Below are 17,348 nucleotides of genomic sequence, written 5' to 3'. Positions count from 1 at the left end.
AGAAATCCAAGGCTGGGAAAAGCGACTAGCCGACCGCCAAGCACCGCCTTTGACGCCGCGGGCTGCTTTCGCGCTAGCAAGACCCGCGCTCCTTTCTCGGCTCAGACTTGCAGACCGGCTGGGGAAGAGGGCCTGAGTGGGGCGGCCTGAGCTCTGGGGAAGAAGGTTGGAGGGACGTTGAGCGAATCACTGAGTGGATTTTGCCTCACCCTCGTCTCTTCAAAACACACCTTCCATTTCCAGAGCGCATTTGGGTCCCCCGAATTCATCACGAAAGGCTTCTGGTCCTGCTCACAACAAGGCCAAGGAAAATCTCAACGCAGCGCTGATGGGGAGGCACCCGTTGGGGTGCGACGGGGAGCCTCGGCCAGTGAAACCTTTATGCTGCAGTGCGGCGGCGCCCCAACCCCTCCTCCACGCCAGTATGTTTCTGAGGACAGCTTCCGTTTTGCTTCCCAAACCAGCTTTTGTATCAGCTAATGGTTGTGGCCCACCCTGGTGGGTTTGGTACAGCTTGTTAACAAGCAGAAGGTTGTAGGCTTGTGCTTTTCACTTGATAGAAGTTTTTTAGGGATCAAAATTTGTCAGAAATGCCTACACGGGCTCCTCCTACTTCCTACTCCTAACTTCCACCCTTGGCACAAACTCAACCAGGAGAATGTCGATGACTAATTATAAACAAAGCATATACTTGTGGGAGCCACTTCCTATAGGAAGCATGCCACACTGGCCTGGATGTTTGTTTCTGGAACTGATACAGGATGCTTTACAGTAGAACTTGGAAACTAGATTGATTCAGCAAATCTAAAGATTTAAGCGGTAAAACAACTCAAAACTCACTGCCACTTCAGTGATCCTACTGGACAGGGTAGAACTACTTTGGAAATCAAGACTTTAAATCTTTACCGGAGGGGTCTGCCTCATCCACTGGCCTTGGTAGCTCAGTGTATAGCCAGCTGTGCCACTACTACTAATGGGTCATAGATAGCTTCTTGAGTCTAGCTAATCAGTTTGCCTAAAGCTGGTTTAAAAAGTTCCTATTCTAGTTCAGTGAGTAGTGCCTACAGTCTTTAAAGCTCGAAAGCAGCCACCCAAGATTCACCTTGTCTCAATTTGCCTGGAGCAGTAAAAGAATAAAGACACTCAGAATTTGGGAAAAGGAAAAGGCTAACTACTCCCATTACTATGAGATGCGAAGAAATGGTTGCTGCCCCACAACCGATCATTTTGATCAAGGAACAAATAAATGCATTTTGGAAAAGGGAGAGTAAGGAACAGAATGTAAAATTTTTGTGGAAACCAGACTTACTAGATCAATGGAGATTAAGTAAACAATATACTGAACTGAAATAATCTATAAACTTTGAGAAAACTCCCACAAAGTTATCATTAAACAAGTTTAGCTCGATAAATATCAGCCTTGAACATGATGCTCTTCTGATGTCTACATGAGATCAAATTGACGGTAGTAACCCTAAAGCCTAGATAACCCACAGTGACCCTATATAAGATTTCTAAGACAGTAAATCTGTATAGGGGGCAGATATCCTCATCTTTCTTCCAAGGAGTGGCTAATGGATTTGAACTTCCCACCTTACGATTAGCAGCCCAACGCTTATTCCACAGCATCATCCTGGTTGTAGGAGAAGGAATGAGTTGTAAGGATGAAAAAGAAGATTTTAAAAGTAATGTTGATGTTTGTATCAGTTAAGTATTTGACTACAAGTAAAGATCTCATCGCATTGCCTTCAATAAGGATTTATATGAGCTCTTAAGTCTGTAGGTATGCAGTTGCTTCAACAGCTCAAGAACATAGGTCAATATGTTTATTCACTTCATGGTTGCACATGTCTGCAACACTTCTAGCCATCATGTGCTTGTTCTGGGCAGGAAGAAAAGAAAAAGGGTGCTTGCCACCATAATTATGTTTGTCATTGTTGCTACTTTTGAGAATATATATGACAGTGCATTCACTGATGAGACAGCTTCCACATATGCAATTGAATGACCATGATTACATTCTTCAGGTTGTACCACCACCATTCTCATCCTCTTCCTAGTTGTTCCTCCCTCCTTAGCATAACTTGCCCCTTCCATCTAAATCTTCAAGTTACTACTCTCAATTTGATTGATAGTTTTTCAAGCAGAATAAAGCTCAAAGTTGGCCTTTTTTTCACTAGTTAAATTATTACTTCCTTTTAGGATGGTTTCAGAAGATATGTTTGTATGTTTTAAAGATTACTCGAGGGCAGTATTTCAGAGGTTCACCCACTCTCCATAGATCAGTAAACCTAGAATCCTGGAGAAGTTGAAATGTTGCACTGTGTCTCCCCTTCCCGCTTTTGATCAGGAATAGTTTATTCTGGTCTCATGGTGACACCTAGCCACCCATTCAGATCTTTCTTTTACTAACTCTCCTGCTTCCTCAGGTGTTCCAGAGGCACAGAGACTAACTTGTGTTGTGGATAACCACTTGTAAATTTTGAAAACTCTGCAATGAACTAGGAGGTAGAACTAAACACACTATTAGGCTAATTAACTGGGTCATCTCATAAAACCATGACTGTACCTCCAAAAGAAGGAACCAAATCCCATGAAGTGTTTGGGTATATATATGCAGCTTCAGCAGCTACTTTTTTTTGTCTTTGTTGTCAATACATCTATTACACAACTATTGCTAATTCAATGTTTTATAGGTGTACTACTTATTGACAGCAATTCCAACAATCAACTGTGCAGTCCTTTATACGTGCCATTTTTCTATCATTGTGAACTCCCTTTTTGCCCCTACCTTCCACACAGTAAACACGATTAAACTTTGGTCTATATATTTTCTGTTTCTTAACTCTATGTATGCATGAGGTCATAAAATATTTGTCCCTTTTGGTTTATTTTGTCCCACATACTGTCTGTAAGTTGTATCCACACTATTTTGCTTTTTTAATGTGCTACTGAGTTAGTTCTGATTCATAGCAACCCTATGTGCGCCAGACTGAAACTGCCTGGGTCTGCATCAACCTCGCGATTGTTATATTTCAGCCCGTTGTTGCAGTGTGTATCGATTCGTCTTTTTTTTCCTGCTGACCCTCTACAAGCATGATTCCTTTTCCATGGAATGATCTTTCCTGATAACATTCAAAGTAGATGAAATCTCACTCACGAAGCCTCAGTTCTAAGAAGCATTCTAGCAGTATTTCTTTCAAGACAGATTTGTTTGTTCTTCTGGCAGTCCACGGTACTTCCAGTATTCTCTGTCTATACCATAAGTCAAATGGCAAAATCTTCTCTAGTCTTCCTTAGTCACTCTCCAGCATTCACAGGTGTGTACAGGATGGTTGAAAATGCCACAGCTTGTGTCAGGCACGCCTTAGTCTTCAACGTGACATCTTTGTTCTTCAACACTTTAAAAAAGGTTTTGTGCAGCAGATTGTCCAATGCCGTACATTTTTGGTTTCTTGACTGCTACATCCATGAGCATTGATTGTGGATTCAAGTAAAATGAAGTTCTTGGTCAATCCTTTCTCCACTGCTCGCGATGCTGTCTAGTGGTCTATTTGTGAGGATTTGGGTTTTCTTTACTTTGAGTTGCTGCCATCGATACTAAAGGCTGCAGTACTTGGCCTTCATCAGTAAGTGCTTCAAGTTGTCTTTTCAGCAAGCGCCATAGTGTCATCTGCATATCCTAGGTTGTTAATGAGCCTTCCTCTAATCTGGGATGTCAAATTCCTCTTTATCTAATCCATTTTCTAAAATTATTTGCTCAGAATAGAGCTTGAATAAATATGGTGAAAAGATCTACCCCTGATGCAAACCTTTTCTGATTTTAAACCCTGAAGTATTCCCTTGTTCTGTTTGTATGACTGTCTCTTAGACTTTACACAGGTTCATAAATATTATCGATACCTTGTGATTAACACAGTTGAATGCCTTTGTAGAGTTAATAAAATACAAGCAAATATTCTAGTATTCTCTTCTTTCATCCAAGATCCAACTGATGTCAGAAATTATACCCCTTGTTCCATGACCTCTTGTGAATACAGGTTGGATTTTTGCCAGTTCCCTGTTGATGTACTACAGCAGCCATTTAAAAATTTATCTTCAACAAATTCAAAATCCTGAAAGAAAAAAATATTGCCAGTCAAGAATTGTATACCCAGCAAAATTATTCCTCAAACATGAGGGAGAAATAAAAATATTTAGAGATAAGGAAAAACTAAGGAAATTTATAAAAATATAACCACCTTTACAAAAATATTAAAAGGAATTCTATGGACAAAATCTATAACAGCAACAGAAAGCAGCCTAAACATATTAGAAAATAAATTACAATGTAGAAAACATACTGTTTCAGCAGAACTCAAAGTGAAATAAAACAAAGCGAATTAAAACGAGGAATCATACAACATTCTACTATGAAGATAAAAATAAATAAATGAGAGCAGAGGGAACAGAGTAGACAATAGTCAAATGGATAAGATATCAAACCATTCACAAAATATAAAAATACTTTTGAAATTGGAAACAAACCCATGAAAAAAAAACCTTCAAAGAAAAATATTAAAACCAAGCAAACAAAAAGATGAAAAACCACATAAGCAAAACAAGCAACAAAATAAAAAACAAAAAATCAGAGTATTGACAAGAAGTATCAACAACCAAGAAACAGAACACAACACAAAAAATTATCATGAAAATGAAACCAGTAAAATCATTTAAAAAGTTGAAAAAAAAGACACCAATCAACCCATTTACCAATAATAACACTGAGTATAAACAGACTGAATTTACCAGTTAACAAAAACTAACAGATAAAACGTGAACTTTTAATATACTGCTTACAAAAAATGCATCTTAGATATAAAGATAAACATAGACTAAAAAAAAAAATCAAAGGATGAAAAAGATATATCAAGCTAGCAGCAGTCCAAAAAAAAAAAGCTGGAATGGCAATATTAATCTCAGACAAAAGGGACATTAAAGTTAATGACATAATGAGAGATAAAGATGATCACTATATCATTTTGAAAGCTTTAATTGAAGAAACTAAAGTCATAGTTAATATATATGCATGAAATTAAAGAGCATCAAAATATGTTCATCAAATTCTTAGAGAAATGAGACAAAGAGAACATAATACTAGGAAATTTCAATAAATCACTTTCAACTAAAGATTGATCAACTAAGAAGAAAAATTAAAAATACAGAAAAAATAACATAGAATATGAGCTTATAGATATGTGTAGAACACTTTTCCCAACAAAAGTTCATTTCACTTTATTCTCCAACACCCATGGGAGCTGTTTTAGAATAGATCACATTTTAGGTCATAAAGCAAGCATCAGTAAAATTTTAAAATTGATATAATAAAAACCATGCTTTCAGATCACAGTGATATAAAATTAGAAATCAACCATAGAATGATTAACTCCCCCCAAAATCAAGTGCATGGAAATTGAACACTTATTTAAGATCCACAGGATAGTTGCAGAAATAAGTAACACAATCAAAAGATTCCTTGAAACAAATGTGAACAAAAATACAACATATCAAAACCTTTGCGGGAGGTGACACCGGGGAGGGATGGGAAAAATGAGGAGCTGATACCAAGGGCTCAAGTAGAAAGCAAATGTTTTCAGAATGACAAGGCAACAACAAATGTACAAATGTGCTTGACACGATGGATGTAGGAATTGTGATAAGAGTTATATGAGTCCCCAATAAAATGATAAGAAACAACAACAAAAAGCCTTTGGGACATGACAAAAGCAAGATTCAGAGGGCAGTTTATAGTAAAAGCTGCACATCTCAGTAAGGAAGAAAGAATTTAACACCTTAACACTATAATAATTGGAAAAATTGCAGCAAAACACACTATCATATACTAGAAGGAAAGAAATAAAGATTAGGGCAGAAATAAATGAATCTGAAATTTTTGTTTTAATTATAGAAAAGAATCAATAAGCCAAGAAGTCAATTCTTCAGAAAGATTAACAAATTTAATAAACCACTGGCAAATCTAACAAAGAAAAAATTCTAATTAGAAATGAAATGGATATTACAACAGAAGTAAATGAGATAAGGAATACAATCAGTACTATGAAAACTTGTACTCCAACAAATTGAAACTCGAGAAGAAATGGATAAATTTCTAGAAATGAATTGCCTAAATTACCACAGAATTATGTAGAAAATCGTAACAAACCTGTAACAAGAGAAGAAATAGATCTAGTTATAAATAAAACTGAACATCAAAAAATTTGGGTCCAGATGGTTTCACGGGGGAAATTCTATCAACATTTAGAGAAGAATAAATACCAATTTTACATAAACTATTCATAAATATACAGACAATATATTACTCAACTAATTTATTATAGACCAAAATCTCTAATGACTATAGATGTAAAGATCTTGAATTAAATTCTAGCAAACAGAATTCAACAAAGCATAAAAAAAATCACAATTGAGTAGTATTCATACCAAATTTGCAAGGATGATTTCAGATTTAAAAAATAATCAATGTAATTCACTACATAAAAGAACAATATGATTATATAATTGATGCAGGAAATCATTTGGATAAAATTCAGCATCTATTCCTGATAAAATATGAATACAAGGAAAATTTCTCAACATAAAAAAGTCATATATGTAAAACCAATAGCATGCATCTCATTTAATGGAGAGAAACTGAAAATATTGCATCTTCAAACAGGAACTAGACAAGATTTCCCTTTATCACCACTTATTTAATATAGTCCTGAAAGTTTTAGCTAGAGCCAAATGGCATCAAAAAGATATTAAAGGTATCCATATAGCAGAGAAGAAATAAAAATCTCTTTATTTGAGGACAACATAATCCTATATGTAGAAAACATGAAAGATTCAATTACAAATTGCTGGAACTAACTGAAAAATTTGGCAGTTTAGCAAGCAGGCTATAAGACCAACATGCAGAAATCGGTTGGATTTTTGTTTATTAAAAATAATGATACCAAGGAAGATATTAAAAGAACTAAGTTTCACCAGAGAAAAAAGACTTGTACAAGGTAAACTACCAAACATTCCTTCAAGAAACCAAAAGAAACCTACACGAATGGAACAAGCTGCCATATGCCTGGATAGGCAAAACAAATATTGTGAAAATGTCAATATTACCAAAAATACTTTACAAATTCAATGCAATCTTGATCCAAATACCACCACAATTCTTCAAAGACATGGAAAGACTAATAACCAACTTTATATGGAAAGGAAAGAAACCAAGAAAAAAGACAATATTTAAAAAAATTAAAGTAAAAAAGAAAGAAAAAGTAGGAGGCCTTTCATTTCCAAACGTTAAAACCTATTACATAGCCATAGTAATCAAAACATCGTGGTACTGGTACAGTGATAGTTATGAAGATCATTGGGTTAGAATTGAGAACCCAGAAAATACAACCATGCACTTATAGACACCTCATCTTTGATAAACACTAAAATATTTAAAAAAGAAGAGAGAGAGCCTTTCAACAAATGGTGCTGGAAAAACTGGATCTTGACCTGCAAAAGAATCAAACAGGACCCATATTTCATACTATGTACAAAAACAAACTCAAGATGAATCAAAGACCTTAATGTAAACCACACAATGGTAATTGAATTTTTTCATCAATTAAAAAAGCAGAGACAAGCTTAAGGACCCTAATACAGGGCATAAGCATACTACTGAATATAATAAAAATTTCCACACTATAGATGACAAAATGAAGAACTGGGACCTACTGAAAATACGACATTTATGCACATCAAAAATTTCATCAATAGAGTCAACAGGGAACCCACAAATTGGGAAAAATATTCAGTAATCATACATCAGATAAAGGCTAGTTTCCAAAATCTGTAGAAAACTACATCTTAACAAGAAAAACACAAATAACCCAACTGAAAAATGGGCACAAGTCTGGAATAGACAATTTACCAAAGACAACATTACAACATTCAGCTGGCCAACAACCATATGAAGAAACATTTGTGTTCATTAGCAATAAGAGAAATACAAATTAAAACAATGAGATACTACCTCATACCAACACTTTTAGCAAAATTCAATAAAACAGAAAATAATAAATGCTGGAGAGAATGTGGAAAGAGCAGAACATTTTTACATTGCTAGTGGGATTGTAGAATCACTATGACGTTTCCTTGAACAAATGCAAATACAAGTACCTTAGGAATCAGCAATTTCTCTACTGAGTTTATATTCTGTAGAAAGAAAGAATACAGCACAAACAGACATATGCGCACCTATGTTTATTGCAGCAATTTCCATACTAGTAAAAAATGAAAACAAATAAAAATCCCAGTTATAGAGTGATTGATAAACAACGTCTGGTACATGCAATGGAATATTATGCATCAATAAAAAAACAATGACAACTTTTTAAAAACATTTTATTAGGGGCTCATATACCTCTTATCACAATCCACACATATACATACATCAATTGTATAAAGCACAGACAACTTTCTTAAACACTGCAAGACATAGACAAAACTAGAGAACATTATGTTTAGCAAACTTAGTTAATCTTATAAATACTTATAACACCACTATTATAAGGAGAAACAAACAAAAGAACCATGGTTTAGACACCAAAAGAGAGGAGGTTGATAGCACTACAAAACACACAGCAGTCCTCTAGTTCATGAAGGCTTCCTCCCCACCACTATCACCACCCAGTTCTACCTTACAAACCGGCTAGACCAGAGCACACGTGTTGGTACAGATAAGAGTTCTCCATGCATGGAATCCAGGACAGATTAAATCCACCAGGAACAGTAGTGGGAGTAGCTATACCATGAGGGGCGGGGGGGTGGGGGGGTGGGGGGGTGGAGAGAGGGAGAAAAGGGGAACTGATCACAAGGTTGAATATATAACATCCCCACCCTCAAGGGGGACAAATAATAAAAATGTGGGTGAAGGGAGACAACAGATAGTGTTACAACAATAATATATAATTGATCAAGGATTCACGAGGGTGAGAGAATGGGGGAGGGAGGAGAACAAAAGAGTTGATACCAAGGGCTCCAGGAGAAAGAACATGTCTTGGCATATGTACGAGTGTGCTTAATACAAATGAATTAGGGATTGCTAAAGATCTGTAAGAGTCCCCCAACAAAATGATTAATAATAATAAAAAGACAAGATTTTGATGACTCAGGTGATGACAGATGGGGCGGAGAGGGAGAAGGGAGGGACAGTGTACTGGGGAAGAGGGAGGGAAAATGGGTGGAGGGGATAGGACAAACAAAGAACCCCATATACGGAGTGTTGGGATATGGAGTATATGGGATATTGTTAACTTCATTTCTTGAAACGGGCTGTATACTTATATACAATGTGTCTTTTTAGAAAACCAAAGCAAAAATATTCCTCCAGAGCCCTCAAACTTACATAATGGTCTGAATGGCTTTTTTAAAAAAGTGCTTGTTTGTTTTAAGGAGGAAAAGGAAAAGTGAAATGGACTTGGATTCTTTAGTGACAAGCAAGTTCATTAAAAAAAATTAATTTGCGGTGTCCCGGCCAGTGCCAGTCAACGCCTCGTCGCCATGCCTCGCAAAATCGAAGAGATCAAGGACTTCCTGCTCACGGCGCGGCGAAAGGACGCCAAGTCTGTGAAGATCAAGAAGAACAAGGATAACGTGAAGTTCAACGTGCGATGCAGCAGGTACCTCTACACCCTGGTCATCACCGACAAGGAGAAGGCCGAGAAGCTGAAGCAGTCTCTGCCCCCAGGTCTGGCAGTGAAGGAGCTGAAATGAACCCGGCTAGCTGATGCAAACTATAATATAGAAAAATTCTTTTAAAAAATTAATTTGCTTGTGTTATTAAGAATGATGTTCCATTATTTCCAGATTCTGTTGAGTCAACTTTTTGTAGGCGAGAGGACATAGCCACACATATGGATCTCTTCCAGTTAGATGGCCAAGGACCTATCTTCCAAATTGCTTGGCAAAGACTAGCTAGTGCTTCAACTTGTTGAAACATTTCAATTGGTGTTCTGTCCGTTCCTGGAGCCTTGTTTTCCACTAATGCCATTCAGCTTGGGCTTCTTCCTTCTGATTATATGCTTCCTCTCGAAATGGTTCAGTGTCTCCCATTATCTCTGGGACCATTTGTTGTGTCCTTCATCTGAAGAGTTAGAGGTGGTAATTGGAGAATCATCTGGTTCTGGTCTCAAAGTAGGTGATGCCATGTTGACTAATTTTGTCTTTGCTTTTGACTAATTGAATGTTTGATTTCCTTCTTTTTCTTTTGTTCCAGGCACACAGAGACCAGGGATTGTTCTTAGATAACCACTCTTAAGCTTTTAAGACAGCCCCCCACGTACTTTTTCACCAACATAGGATGTGGAATCTTATGAGCTATGTTATGACAATTGAGTCACTTGCACCCCAATATGATGATCCTAATCTGACAATCTCAGTAAGCCAATCCCATGTTTGCTTATGTCTAGGATATGTCTATAACTATGCACCCTATGTGCTTTATTGTATACATGTGTGTGTGCGCAGCACACATACACATGTATATACATTTACCAACAGGACACTTATACATGTGTACCTATATATTCGTATATGGTAATTAATGCACATATACGCATACATATCTACCTATGTAGCCACACAGTTTTTGGGTTGTTATTACTATTGTTTCATAATTGTATATGTTATGGATTTTACAAAAATTATCCCTGATTCTTGAGTACTCTTTAGTATCATCTTTTACCTTGGTCAAGTTGTACTGACTTCTCTTTTATTCATCATTGCCTTACTCATCATCAAAATTAACTGGTGTCTACTATCTAGAGAGTAATTACCTCTTCCACTTCCTCTCATCCCTGGGAACCACCAAAGATTGTTGCTTTCTGCACACACACCTAGTCTTGTATTTTTAAAGTTGTGAGACCATACAAATTTTTGTTTTTGTGGGTGACTTATGTCATTCAGCATGCTGCCCAGATTAATCCACATTATAGTGTATTTTAAGAATTCACCATTATTCTTTACGAGTTCATGGTATTGTACTATGTATATGTAGAACAAGCAAACAAACAACAATAACAAAGAACCTCACTTCCATTGAACGGATTATAGTTCCTAGGGACCTTATAGTGTAGATCTGTCCCTATGGGTTTCTGAGACTGCAACTCAATATGGAAGTAGAAAGCCCCATCCTTCTCCCTAGGAGTGGCTGGTGGTTTTGAATGACTGACCTTGCATTCAGCAGCCCAATGCATAACCTACTGTACTACCAAGGATTCACTGTGAGTGTATATACCACAGTTTACTTACTCATTCATATGTTGATGGGCAGTTAGGTTGTTTCCATCTTTTCCTTATTGTGAATAATGCTGCAATAAACATAGATGTGCACATGCCTATCCGTGTCAATAGTTTAATATTTGAAGGTTTAGACTTAAAAGTTGGAAGAATGGATTAGAGGGTATTTCTAGCTTTTTGAGGAAATGCTATACCGTTTTTCATAGTGGTTGAACCAACTTACAATCCTACCAGCAGTAGAGAAGGGTTACAATTTCCCCACAGCCCCACCAGCCTTTGTTGGTTTTGTTTTTACAATTGTTTTAGGGGTGAGATGGTATCTCATTGTAATTTTGTTTTGTATCTCTCTGATAGTCCTGGTGTGGTATTAGTAGTTACGAACTACTGGTGTGGTATTAGTAGTTGCTAACTACAAGGTCAATAATTCAAAACCATCAGCCACTCAGTGGGAGAAAAACAAGACTTTCTACTCATATAAAGAGGTACAGTCTCAGAAATCCAGAGAGGCAGTTCTACCCTGTCCTATAGGGTTGCTGTCAGTCAAAAAAGAAGTGATGGCAGTGGGTTAGTGTATTTTAGATGACGGCCAACACCTTTTCATGTGTTTATTGGTTGCTTGAATGTCCTCTTAGATGAAGTGTTTGTTCGTGGCTTTTGTCCATTTTTAAATTGGATTGTTTATCTTTTTTGTTGTTGAATTGTTTTCTATATTTTTAGAGATTATACCTTTATCAGATATATTATTTCTAAAGAGTTTAAAAATCTGTGTTAGGCAGGGTTCCCTAGAGAGACAAAACTAGGACACTAAAGAATATATATATACGCACACACAGACACAGACACACACACACACACACACACACACATATATATATATATATATATATATATATATATATATATATATATAGTGGTTTGTACAGTGAGAAGGAATATAGCAGCTAATTAGTCCACACAGCAATACAGAGGGTTCAGTTCAACTCATTTCTGTGGAACAGTTAATAGACTGGAAGTCCTTCAACTCATGTGGGCTTCTGGGCCCAAGATCAAGGAAGCAGAGAGCTGAGTTTACCATCAGGCAAGAAAGCAAAGTCTCCTGCAGGCATCGGACAGCAGGGTGGGTCAGCAACAGTCAGTATCTCAGGAGCTTAGCAAAGCAGGTCCCAATGGGATCTCAAACTCAAGCATGGTGACACATCTACCAGCCTCAACCTCAAGCAATGTACACACCAGCAGCATGGTGAAGTAGGTCTCAAAGGAGCCTCATGCTGGATCCATGGGTTAACTTGGCCCACAGGTAGTGTAGCACACAGGTTGAGGGAGGGGACAAACTAATGCAGCAGCACGATGGTCCAGTCACGAGGGAGCAAAAGAGAGCCGGGATGCAGGCTGTCTTTATTTCAGACATCCTCCAATCAAGCTGTGCCCTGATCAAACTCTGCTTACATGTTCCTATTACCTATTGGCCAGTTGGCACAATAAACCTAACTGTCACAGCATCCCTTTTTAACACTTTAAACACGGACTGATGTTTCTGTGGTTTCCAAGGAGCCAATATTTTTGTTGGGTTAAAATAATCTTAATTTGGAAAAGAACATGTATCTTCAAATATTTGCACTTGTTTACCATCTCATGCCAGCCAGAATGAAATTTCCTACAAAAATCTCTTCTTTCGCAAACAGACAAAGCTATATACCATAAATTCCTGGCAAAAGAACCCAGAACAATTACTAGATAACTGACATGTTCAGTTCCCACTCCCTTTTGGGGAGGGCGGGGGGGGGAGAGTCTCAGAGAGGGGTCGGAATGATTAGGAAGAAGGGGCTGGTACAGACAGATAAGGCTGACCCTTTGTTTGATTTTCTTTCTACAGCGGCCAACATCAGCTTCAGGGACCAAAATGCCACCATGCTTCTTGTATGGAACTTAGCAGGCAGCCTAGGAAGCCTTGGACAGTGTCTTGTCTGGGGAGATTGCAAATCAGTATTGTTGAGCAAACTGTTTTTGGAATGTACAGCATCTCCCTTGTGATCCATATCCAAAACAAGGCACATGACCTTGTTTCAAGCATTCCTTTTTGGTTAACAAGGCATCTTTTCTTCTAATTAATTTCCAATGACCATGAAACCGTATCTTCCAAAGACATTGCCACGATTCTAGAAGATCAAGAACACAAATGATTCCTGGAAAAATAAAAGTGTAACTAAATTTTTTCTAAAATTGAGCGTTTTCTTTGCTTAACCATTTCTGGGTCATATTCAGCCTTCCTATATTCTTAATCTTACTTTTACTATTTTAACCTATATTTTAAATCTTGTGTTTGGGGGAAGAATTTTCAGGTCCATTTCTAATAGAAGCACATTCCAGAACTGTTCCAGACCTTGTACTCAATATATCCTCTCTATCTTGCTTCACTATTATTTTGGATTGAATTATGTTTCTCCACCCCACTTTGCAAAACTGATGCTGTGAATCCTAACCTCTATCCCCGTTGTTATAATCCCCTTTGGGAATGGATTGTCTTTGCTATATTAATTAGGTAGGATTATCATAGGGTGTGTTTTAAGTCAAATTCTTCCGAGACATAGAAGAGATGAAATATGTTAACAGAGGAGAGATGGGGTCAAATACATGCCAAGACATAAGAGATCCCCAGGCAACCAGGAAGCAGCGGCTGAAGGGAAGCCTTTCCTCCAGAGCTGACAGGAAAAAAGAAAAAAAAAGACTTTCCCTTCAAGCCCGTGATCTGGATTCAGACTTTGAGCCTATTAAATGACAAGAAAATACATTTCTGTTTGTTAAAACCACCCACTTGTGGTATTTCTGTTAGAGCAACACAAGATAATAAGACACCCATAAAAAGACATCTAAAATCTAGCTAAAATGAACATTGTTTTTCAAGGATAACTTGAGAGGAATCCTTTGCCGTGACAAAACATTTGTGTACCTCGATTATGGTAGCAATTACACTAATGTATACATCGAGGAGGGAGAAAGATGGGGCTTTCTACTCCCGTAAAAAGTTAGTCTCAGAAACTCCTGGGGGCAGTTCTACCCTGTCTTACAGGTCACTAGAAGTCAGAAGCAACTGGATGGCAGTGGGTTTCGTTTGGTTATACATAGGGTAAAGGCACCCTGGTGGAGCAGTGGGTTAAGCATAGAGCAGCTAACAGGAGGGTCAGTGGTTCAAACCCATCAGCTACTCATTAGGAGAAAGATGAGACCGTTCCCATAAAAATGTCCTTTTGGGTCAGTTTGAGCCACAACTAGAGGGCAATGGGTTTATACATAGAATGACATTTAATAAAAGGATACACACAACTACAAAAAATGATGGAGGAAAAGACTGGAAACAAAAACGGACAAAATGTGGTTAATATCTATAATGCAATCAATTACATTGTGCCAATTAATTATTACCCAAATAAAAAATTTCCAAATGGACATAATTCATTCAAAAACTATTTCTCCTCATAACCTGGGGTACAGAGGTTTAGAAACTTATATAGGAATGAGAATACTTGAGGAGCAATCTAAGTAAGTCAATTCACCCACTGCCATTGAGTCAATTCTGTCTCATACAACTCTGTAAGACAGAGTGGGAGTGCTCCTTTGGGTGTCTGAGACTGTACATCTTCATAGGTGCAGATAGTCTCATCTTTCTTTCACAAAGTGGCTGGTGGATTTGAACTTTCAACCAGAAGTTAGTAGGCAAACACCCTGTGTCACCAGGCCTTCTTAACAGACCAACAGTTGCAGTGTTGGGAGATTACAGAGGAAAAACAAGTGGACCAAGAAATGAATCAATTCTGATACATACTACAACATGGATGAAACTTGGACACATTATGCCAAGTGAAACATCAGCCACAAGAGCATAAATACTGCATGATCCCACTTATATGAGATACCTAGAACAGGAAGATGTCTAGAGACCAAGTTTGCTAGTGGTGACCAGAGGTAGGAAAAAGAAGGTAGAGAAGAATCATTACTTGGAGACACTGAGCTTCTGTTAAAGGGGATGAAAATTTTTGGAAATGGATAGTGAATTTGGTTGTACAATATAATGACATAAGTAATGTCACTGAACTGCATGGGTAAAAAAATGTTGAAGTGAAAAGTGTTTCATTACACACACACACACACCATAATTTAAAAAGAAAGCGAGAGAATAAAGCTTGTGTTAGTCCAGGTCAAATAGAAAAACAAATTTATTGACACTCATGTGTGTAAGAAAGAGTCTTATATCCAAGAGTAATTGTATATTGAGAAAACATCCTAGCCCTGTCCAGATTAAGTCCATAAATCCAATAATAGCTCTTACATCTGATACTAGTCCCAAAATTCCTCTTTAGAATCACTCAGCACATGCAATGATGCCGAATGCAGGAAGAACACAGGCTGGTGGGCAGAAAATCTTGTAAATCCAGTGGCAGTGAAGCACCTCAACGCTGGCACATATCTCATGTGGCTCTCCAGCTCTTCGAGTGCCTCAATATCAGGAAAGGGAAGGCAGAGAGAGAGAGTGGGTCTGGCCTCCAGTGAGCTATTTATCTTCCTCCTGCCTCCAAATGAGGTCATTAAGCTGCGATCTAATTGACAGGCTAGACACCTCCCCTTCACTCACGTTAACAGGAGATTATGTAACTGCCACAAAACTTCTCAGAAAAGACGGAAAAGCATGGGCTGAAGAGGAAGAGCACCACAGCAAGGGGTCAAGCGGTAGACGCTAGAGCAGTGGTTCTCAACCTGTGGGTCGCGACCCCTTTGGAGGTTGAATGACTCTCTCATAGAGGTCACCCTATTCATAATAACAGTAGCAAAATTACAGTTATAAAGTAGCAACGAAAATAAGTCTGTAGTTGGTGGGGGTCACCACAACATGAGGAACTGCATTAAAGGGACGCGGCATTAGGAAGGTTGAGAACCACTGCTCTCTATATAATATAGAGAAGGGGTGTCAAACTCAAAATGCAGACCATTTGGTGCAACAGGCGATTCACACAGGCCACATCACATTACAAATTTTTTTAAATTTATATTTTGAAGTGAAGATTCAGGAATGTGGATAGTATAATTAAAACACTGTATAATTGCTTTTATTTAAACATTCATTTTATTTAATGTATTTATAAAACTAAAATTATTATTTTTACCCAAAACTTGCCAGCACTTTCCTCCTACTAGTTTTCACTTACCTCTTATGTTGTGAACAGAAAACATAACAAAGTAACTAATAAAAAACACAAAATGTTGGAACGCTGACAAATGTGATGCAGAATCATAATGACTTCCCTCTAAAAATGTTAACTAGTGCTGCCGCTAGGTATGATTCATAACAGCACAACCCAGAGGGCTCTTTTTAACCTTTTTGCTATTGGAATCTGTTTACATTAGTTGACACTGAGAGTGGCAGACATATGGCTTCCAAGCGTCACTGGAACTGAGTCAGCGCGTTTAGACACGTCCGCAGGCCCCCAGGGAAGGCACTGGGCCACGTGTAGATTCGTCTTCAGCTTTTAAAGGGTTAACGGGGGAATTGTGTGTACGATATTGCCTCGATCTCCCCTAAGCGATTTTTTCTATTTTCATTTTATTTCAGAGCATCGTGGGACACAAAAAATTACCTCGGGGGCCGCCAGTTTGACACCCCTTGTCTAGAGGACTATATGAACTCTGGCTGGTTTCACTATGATATATTTTCATTGTACTTTTCTTTCATTTCTCTTGTCATGGACGCATCTACTCCCTCACTTATCAACCATCACAATAGCTGATGTTTAGAAGTTCCAGCTGTAATACAAAATGCACCTGCCAACGGTTCTCCACATGAATGATGTAAATCTGGCAGGAACAAATGTCCAGGTGCAAGGCAAGAGTAATGCTGCCTGTGACGCTTAAGGTTCTGTGTCAACTTGGCTGCGCCATGATTTTCAATGGTTTGGCTGTTACGGAATGAGGTAATTTGGCAGTTATATATACTGACACTGTCATCCTCCATTTTGTAATCCAATGTGGTT

At 37.8% G+C, this 17,348-nt stretch overlaps 1 protein-coding gene and 1 pseudogene across 1 annotated transcript in view; one reads left to right on the top strand and one right to left on the bottom strand.

Annotated features, from left to right (window-relative positions):
* KBTBD2 (kelch repeat and BTB domain containing 2) overlaps window positions 1-393 on the bottom strand; it is a 28,336-nt gene extending 27,943 nt beyond the window's left edge. Inside the window, exon 1 of the mRNA XM_075558208.1 lies at window positions 231-393. The gene's annotated coding sequence lies outside the window, so the exon portion shown is untranslated. The remainder of the gene's footprint in view (window positions 1-230) is intronic.
* A 9,187-nt stretch (window positions 394-9,580) lies between these two features.
* On the top strand, window positions 9,581-9,826 carry LOC142456406 (large ribosomal subunit protein eL38 pseudogene; annotated as a pseudogene).
* Window positions 9,827-17,348: the final 7,522 nt, after the last annotated feature.

The sequence above is a fragment of the Tenrec ecaudatus genome, chromosome 9 (genome assembly GCF_050624435.1).
Source record: "Tenrec ecaudatus isolate mTenEca1 chromosome 9, mTenEca1.hap1, whole genome shotgun sequence".
Classification (NCBI taxonomy): domain Eukaryota; kingdom Metazoa; phylum Chordata; class Mammalia; order Afrosoricida; family Tenrecidae; genus Tenrec; species Tenrec ecaudatus.
The sequence above is the reverse complement of the archived record's forward strand: the minus strand, read 5'-3'. Positions and strand labels throughout refer to the sequence as shown.